A 9115-nucleotide genomic window follows, 5' to 3' on the forward strand; every position below is an offset into this window, starting at 1 on the left:
GGAGGAAAAACTCTTTATAAATCTTCTATAATACCCTGCCAAACCTAAGAAGCTCCGGATAACGGTTGGAGTTGTGGGTTTGGGCCATTTTATCACTACCTCAACCTTTTGGGGGTCAACTTTAATTCCCTCACTAGAAAAAAATGTGCCCCAGGAAAGCAATAGCGAAGCCAGAATTCATACTTGGAAAACATTGCATACAACTCATGATCTCTGAGGGTCTGAAGGATGATTCAAAGGTGATTTGCATGATCTTCCTCATTCTTAGAGTAAATCAAGATGTCATTGATAAAACCTAGGGCGAACAGATCTTGAAACTAATGAAACACCCTATTCATTAGGTCCATAAAAGTTGCGTGGCCATTAGTCAGTCCGAAGGACATCACTAAGAACTCATAGTGACCTTATCGGGTTTAAAAAGCTGTTTTGGGAACATCAGCCTCTCTAACCTTCAACTGATGGTACCCCGAGTAAAGGTCTATTTTGAAAAAAACATTTGGCACCTTCGATTGGGTCAAAGAGATCATTGATGCTGGGAAGAGGGTATTTATTCTTAACTGTGACTTTGTTTAACTGATGGTAATCAATATACATACGGAGGGAGACGTCCTTCTTACGCACGAAGAGTATCGAAGAACCCCAAGGACAGACACTAGGATGGATAATGCCTTTTTTAAGAAGGTCTTTTAGCTGTGTTTTCAACTTTTTCAATTTTGCAGGAGCCATTCTATATGGAAGTATAATACCTCACATTTTTGAGCTAGAATGTAGACCGTCATTCGTATGCGTCAATGTTCCAAAAGCCTTCCTATTGATTGAGTCTTGACGAGCATCTAAAATTTGTTTAGATTTTTCTTCCAGCAAGCCACCATGAATTCCATCGTTTCGTGGTATGTATTGCAATGACCTACTCAGCGCATTGTGGTAAGCCTTAAAAATAGAATTTCTTTTGCAATTTTTTAGTTTGAGGATAGTCTCGTCTTTTCCCTACAATTCCTAATCGTATTACTTGGTGATTAAAAAGCATTTTTAGGGAAGAGTATGACCGTTTTTACTTAAATTTATCAAGAATAAAAACCCTAAAATCTCTCCCAAAGATCAAGAACTCATCCCTAAGATCAAGAATTCCATGAAACGGATCAAGATCTGGGCTTCATCTATCAAGATTTGGGTTTCATCTATCAAGATCTGGGTTTCATCTTTTAAATTTTATAATCTAAGGCATGTGGGACTACTCTAAAAACAATCGGCATAAGTTTAAATATTTTGTCAAGATTAAAGATCCCCAATTATGATTTATAATGAAGTATTCAATATGATTTTCAAAAAGTATGCATCATGGGACTGTTTTGGTGAAAACAATGGTTGTCTTGAATCACTTTTCATGGAAATTGAATTACAACTATATGTATGTATGATTTCAATATTGATTGAGAGCATGAGTATGAATTCCCTCTCTTGTTGTGAACTCAAGTTTACATTTTTCTTTGTGAATGATTTGAAGTGCATGCCTCAAGATGTGAAAGTGATTCTTTGTTAATATATATTTGGTGATAAATTTGACAGTGTTGGAATACCTTTGGATATGAATTGAGTTCACAAAAATACCCTAACTCAAAAACGAGTTGAAAATAATTCCATCGAGTATGTTTTAGTGGACACTTCAACTTGGGTCAACTTTCATCGAGCATAACTCCTGTTATATAATGAACTGGGTGGACTTCTATATATAAAATGAAAGTTATTTGAGTCCGCTTTCCAACGCAATTGATTTCCTTGAAATCTAACATCGGAGTAAAGGGTTATACCCAATTTACTTCAGCATATCAGTCTATCAAACCGAGGGACTGCTGTGGCGTTTTTGATTTCCTTAGGGGTATTTTGTTATTTTTCGTCATCCCAAACTTCTTCCACACGATTTAAATCACCAAAAACACTCTATAATCTATTTCTTATATCAGTTTAATCTCTCAATTCCTCTCCTCTCTCAAGAGTAAAATGGAGACTAGGCTTTCTTTCAATATCAAGAATCAATCTCGTAAGTCCAAGATTTCCAAAGAACAAATCAAGATAAGAGTTCTACTCTTCAAACCTTGTAATGTAAGGTACGTGGGGTTTTTATAAATCTACATGGGCATGGTATATTATTATTAATGATGTTAAAGGTTTAGAAATTATGAATTTACAAAATGGGGGTTTTGAATTTATAATTAGATTCATGCTTTTAAAGTTTTTGATGATATTAATTTGGTATTGATGCCTTTCCCCTAAATCTGATTTATAAGCATGTTTAAGTAGATATATGTATGAGTTTGATGAGTTTGAATTATGAATTGAGAGCATGAAATATTTGAAATCCCTTTCTTATTTACAAGTCTCTTAACTTCATAAGATATGATGTGTTCGAAATATGATATTGAAAATATAATCCAATATAAAAGCCTTGACTTTGTTTATAACTTGATTATCATTTTTGAATTGAAGAGAGAGGGTTTTACATATTTGTAAGTGCTGAATATATATATATATATATATTTATATATACACACACACACATATATATATATATATATATGTTTGTCTAAATGTTTGAAAATAATGACCTTTGCGTAATTTGATAAATGTTTTAGAAGAATGAATCTTTCGGAATTGTTTGAAGTATGGTGGTCTAATCTTAGTATTTTAAAAGAGAAAACTATAACGGATATTTTATGGCTTAGAATTATGACTATGACGATACCAAATCAGATAAAGTCTTGATAAAACTTAGAACAAGATACAGATTTCATTTTAGATTTCAGATTTTGAATTACAAAAGATGCATGTTTAGAATGGGTTAAAAACTGGGCACTAAGAGAGTTAGGTGGTTATCTGAAGAAGGCACAAGTCATATGATTCATTGCTCAAAAAAGTGTTTTGCCGATATGGGTATATTATTATACGCTGGCCTAGTGCCCTGGGGCGTATCAGATTCCGATACTTTAACCCTTGCGGCAAACTTGGGTTGGGTTCTTGGCCGTCGAGTTAATGGCGGATCCCATATTGTCCGTGGGAAACTTTTAGATATGTAGGGTGTACCACTTACCTCAGAAGTAAAAAAATAAAGAATGATTTTACATCTACAGATTTGCATTGAATGATTATTTTAAGTTGCCCATGTGTTTTAAATTATTTCTTTCTTAACATTTTAATGAAACTCTCTCACCTATGTTGTATATAAAAGTACATTATTTTGGATTGCGCTACATATCAGTACATCTGTATTGACCTCCCCCTCCATCTCAGGATCTGAGGCACAGTCTCGGGGTCCAGTTCAGCAATAGGTTTGAGTGCATCGGAAGTTGCAATTGGCGATCCTCCCTTACTTTGGAAGGCCTATATTAGAATTTGTTATTTTTATTTTATTTTGATCCATGGCCCAACTGGGGGCATATCCCAGATTTTAGACAAATGTCATTTTCAGTTGTTAGAGATTTCGCAGACTGATGTTAGAAGTTGTTTAGAGGTTTATGTTTTCCATTCCAGATTGTTCGATTGAATTATGATATCGACCATGATTCTATTTTTTTTTTTTGTATTTCTGCAGTTCCTCTTAGTAAATGAATGGTGTATATGATTGTAAGTTAGAAGAGCTCTCGGGCTTTCATAGTTTGACAAACCTTTTGTAGGATGTGATATCATGTTATGTTTTTATATAATTTAGTTATTCTGTTTACTTCTATTTGCTTAACTTAACTACACAATGATTGTAGTTAATTGATGAACGGCCAACGATTGACCGTAGAGTGATTTTGAATTGTTTTTTAGACTTTTGGAAAGTCTTTTTCAAATATAATTTTATACCCCAATTTTTAAAAACTATCAAAATCACCTATATCATTGAATGAACCATATAACAAAACCTCATTCTTATCAACAGTATTGAGATTTAAAAGTAACAAGCTTGATGCAATCTAAGTGAATAGATTAATCGGTTAGCTAGGGTTAATTCGAGAGAATAACACTAGAAAATTACTACACTTATTGGTCGAGAGATATCACGTAACCTTTTAGGGCGAGCTATTGACGTGATTAATATACAATAAATACCCCCCCTCCCCCCCAAAAAAAATTAGTTAGCGTTTGACCATGTTTCATCGTGAAAATAGAAAAAAATAGTTTTTATTTTCGAAGTGAACAAGGATATTTGAAAACTAAAGTTGTGCTTGACAATGAAATAAAATTGAGGTTTTTGAATTTTTATGGATAATTTGGAGTGAAAATAGTGACAACTTATGTTGTTTTTGAAAATTTAAAATTCTCGAAAAAGTAAAAACAATTTTTTTTTAATTTTATGATCAAACATGTTTTCTAGAGTTCAATTCTAGGAAAACGTGAAACTTATGTAGTAGGATGCTCCTTATTAATGCAATTTGATTGAAATATAGATAGTCAAATTTTTTTGGGTTGATTATTCTCTACTGAAGTATAATAACAAAGTTGAACAAATCAAGAACAAAAAAAACTACTCCTCTCTTTCACTCTAACAAAAAAAAATGGTATCGCCAAAACGACCGACCAGTTCCCTACCACCCATCGGAAAGAAGAGACCATCATCATACATCATCATATCATCCAATGATCGTCCATAGGTTCCACAAATTTTCACTTATTTTGTTTTTTTTTTGGTAAGCATTTTGTGAGTGAATTGATTTTGATTGATGTGAATTGATCTTTTAAGTATATGGTCTAAAGTGTTAAAGGTACACTCAAATTTCCACTTTATTCATTCATTTATATCATTTTTGCTTTGTTTAAGTGTTCAATTAGTAAATAGATTTTTTTACTTGGTGTGAATCGAATTTTTTAGGTAGATCACATTGCGGCATCGGAAATAAAAATTGGTGCCGCCATCAGAGAATCCGAAGAAGTTATGCTCGATTGATCAACCAGAATTTGGCCAGAGACGTCTCAATAAAAGTACCCAAACTTTAATAAAATGCCTAAATATATACACATACATATAAAAATAGTAATAGCATAAAAATTTAGAGTTATTTTTTTTTCTTCTATATATTTAAAAGGTACATAACCTTCAAATTCACATATTAATATGATTTTAATAAAAGTAAGGATTAGTTCTAGCTAATAAGATATTAGTGTTTTGCTTGCAATACATTAACTTGTATCTTGTTCATAAAACTTTATTTATTAATATGAAGTGTGAGTTGTTTAATTCGAAATTCTAAAATATTTATGGCAAAAATTAGAAACCTTTTTCTTTCTTTTTTTAAATAATCTTTTTAAATGTATTTCAGAATTTTCATTATTATTTCAACGGAAGTTGAAATCATAAAATTACTATTAAAAATTTTGAAGCCTGAAAATCTTTGGGTCCTAAAGTAAATACTTTATTAGCCTTACCCTTGAGTCACCCCTGAATTTGAGGGCAGGGCTGATAATGGAAAATTTGATGATGCAGCTAATGGAAAAGTTGTCACACCTGTCACGCAAAAGGAAAGCGTGAAAAGTAGCAGTCTAAACTAGTCGGATATGAAACATATATCATGGAATTATAAGAGGAACGTCCTCATGTAAACAACATGGAATAAAATTTGAATCTATTTGTGGAGAATTCATAACTATTCTAAAACTGAAAAGTTTGATACAATTAATTAATTAATTATCTTTTTTTTGGAAACTGAAAGCATGTAGTTACAAATGGAAGAACTAGTTAGTATAGTCTTTCATGGGCTACTAAAATAACCATTTGGAATAGCCCAAGTTGTTACAAATTTGTAGGAAAGATGTTTAACAATCTCTGATACATACATTTGATTAATTAAGAACTGATCATTTCAACATGCATAGACACTTATGAATAGGGGCCTATTAAGTACATTCCGACTTTCAGCACTTTGTGAACCATCTATTATAGGTATCCCGTGAAATTTCTTGAGGTGCACAAACAAGAATATTGTATATTAACCTTGCTAAGTTGTTTTTCTTCTATGGAATGTTATTTATAAGAGTTTTATGCGTATAGAAAATGCATTTGATGAACACGATCAAACTAAAGTGATTTTGTCTTGATTTGAAGCAAAAGAAGGAAGAAGGATTGCCAGACTCGTCTAAGGACCTCGGACCTCATGAATTGAGATAGACAGAAGAGCCAGAAAACAAGAGCAACTTTAGAGCTGACCAGACTTGTCTGCAATCCCCACAAAGCGTGTGCTTAGACGAGTCAGAAAAAATTGATCTTGTGAAATTTGAATTCCCACACATCTTAGGTCATAAAAACACTCTAGAAAACATGTTGAGGAGGTGGGAAACAAGAAACGCCAAAGATTCTTTGGGAGGCAAGAACACGGAGAGAGGTGGAAGTGAAGAGATATTCGACTTAGTGTTTCACTTTCTCCTTTATTTTACTTATTGTTATGGAATTCTATACTATACATGTTCTTAAACGATATTATGAGTAGCTTGGTTCCTTATCTAGAGTTTGATGGGCCTTTTGTAGGATGTCAATTCTTCTTTATGTTTTTATATAATTGAGTCATTTTGTTTATTACTATTTGTTCAAGTACACAATGATACTAGCTAGTTAATTGACTGGCCGCCGGCTAACAATGCTATCATATTTTGTTGTTCTCGAGAGCGACTCTGAGATTAGGTGTTAGTTGAACAATGTCACTTCGAAGCATTGAACTATTAGAAATGGTTTATCTAAGCGATCCGTTAAAAATTTGGCTCGTTTATGTCATTATCGTTACAAAACAGGCTCATTTGTGCCATTATTTTTTAACTGTGGTATTGTAAAACAACCTTTGCTATGTGGTTCACATCACCAAATTAGACCTAGTAAAAGTATTACTCATTTTAAAAAAGACCTATTTTAAATAACATAACCATATTCTATATTATTCTATCCTATATCAATCAAATTCAATAACCGATTTTTTTTAAAAAAAAGAAAGTTTGAAAATGTAACGAATCATTTATAAAAAAACTGCAAATACTACTTTGTTGTGTGTGGGTGGGTGGGTGGGGTGGGGGTTGATTTCGATGAAACAGAAAACTGCAAGTATTGTGATTGTTTTTTGATATTGTTCATATCATTGATGAATTATTGTTCAATATATAAGAAGTGTATATTGTGTAATTGAAGGGATGTGCATGGCCTAATGGCTTCTATAGAGCCTACATGTTGGAGTTTAGTCAACACGAGTTTGTTTCTATGAACAACTTGGCTTATGCCAAGGATACATTGTTCAAGGGTTGAACTTAGTTTTTAGGGATGATTTACTTTCACTTGTTATGTTTACTTATTTATCTTGCCTTTTTTTTAGTTTTGAATGGCAGAATCTTCAACCAATTAATCGCTTTGTTGTGAAAAAGAAAAAAACAACTTATTCATCAATGATAATGAATAATATGCAAAACAGTAGCAATACTTGCAGATTTCAATTCCATCCCTCCAGTATATGCGGTTTTTTTTTTTTTATAAATAATTTTCATTGGAATTTCAAACTTTTTTATTTTTTTTATTTTTTGATTATTGGATTTGATTGATATTGGATAGATTAAAATCAAATATTTATGCTATTTAAATTTTTAAATGAGTAATATTTTTGGTGTGTCTAGTTTAGTGATGTGGACCTCTAATAAAAGTCCATATAGCAAAGGTGGTTTTACAAAACCACCGTTACAAAATAATGACATAAATGGTGCTGTTTTGTAACTGCAATGGCATAAACGAGACCAAACTTTTAATTGATGACATAGATGAACCATTTCTAATAGTTCAATGACATATTTGAGTTTTTTCCCTTAATAGTTTAATGATTGGGATTTAAAAGTGGAGTTTTTTTTTTTTTTTTGGTTTCCCATCCGGTGTCCGGTACCCACATTGGAATTCAACTAATCCGGATTCGCGCCGGGTAGGGCCCCATTCGGGGGTAGCGCTCCCAACAGAGTTTTTTCCATACCCAGGGTCGAATCCTCGATCTCTGGTTAAGGGTGGAGCACCCCCATCTGCTGCACCACAACCCATGTTGGTAAAAGTGAGGTTAAGGATAACGAAGCTTTGATGCAATCTAAGTGAATAGATTAATTGGTTTTTCTAGGGTTATAAGTTCGAACGAATAATTTGGCTGTGGTAAAACAAGATTCATGATCGGTAGAGATTAATTTGGCTAGATTATATAACATAGTGAGAATGAATCCGACAAATAAAGAAATCATAAATTTAGGCTTCTTAATCAGGATATCAACCCATTTTCTAGTTAGTTTGATTTATTAATTATATAGTTTAAAACAAAAATCTTAATCATGAAAATCAAATAATTGTTCCAACTTATTTTCTTTGCGATACTGAACAACGAATCTTAGTTCACAGTAGAATTTGACTCCGGTCTTAAAAACCAAATTATATTTACATCAATCACTTAACCTTTTTAGGACAAGCTTGTGGCTTGTTCAATAAACAATAAATAACCCCCCCCCCCCCCCCACCCCTCCAAAAAAAAAAAGTTAGTGTTTGACCATGCTTCGTTGTGAAAATAGAAAAAATAATATTTACTTTCAAAGTAAACAATGATATTTGAAAATTAAAGTTGTGCCTGGCAATTAAATAAATTTGAGTTATTTTTGAACTTTTGTGGGTAATTTGGAGTGAAAAAAGTGATAGCTTTTTTATTGTTTTTGGAATTTTAAAAATTCTCGAAAAGTAAAAATATAATTTTCCAAATTTTATGACAAGACATTTCTGAAGTTCATTTCCGGAAAAAAGAGAAAAAATTTTCGTTATCAAACGGGTCCTTTAATGATATTTATGTTTTTTCTTACAATAATAAATGACTTATGCAACTTATGCAGTAGAATACTCCGTATTAATGTAATCTCATTGAAATATAAAAACTCAAATATTTTTTTTTTGGTTAATTACTCTTCTGCCCAACTGTCCTTACCTGTCGATACTCTAATATCTTTCAAAAACCAACACTACTGAAGTATCAACATCAAAGTTGAACAAAGAAACAAGCCAAAAAATCAAGTAGTTCCTCTCTTTCACTCAACCAAAATGGTATCTCCAAAACAACGGACTGGTTGCTTACCGCCCACTGGAAACGAGAGG

The sequence above is a fragment of the Capsicum annuum genome, chromosome 6 (genome assembly GCF_002878395.1).
Source record: "Capsicum annuum cultivar UCD-10X-F1 chromosome 6, UCD10Xv1.1, whole genome shotgun sequence".
Lineage (NCBI taxonomy): Eukaryota > Viridiplantae > Streptophyta > Magnoliopsida > Solanales > Solanaceae > Capsicum > Capsicum annuum.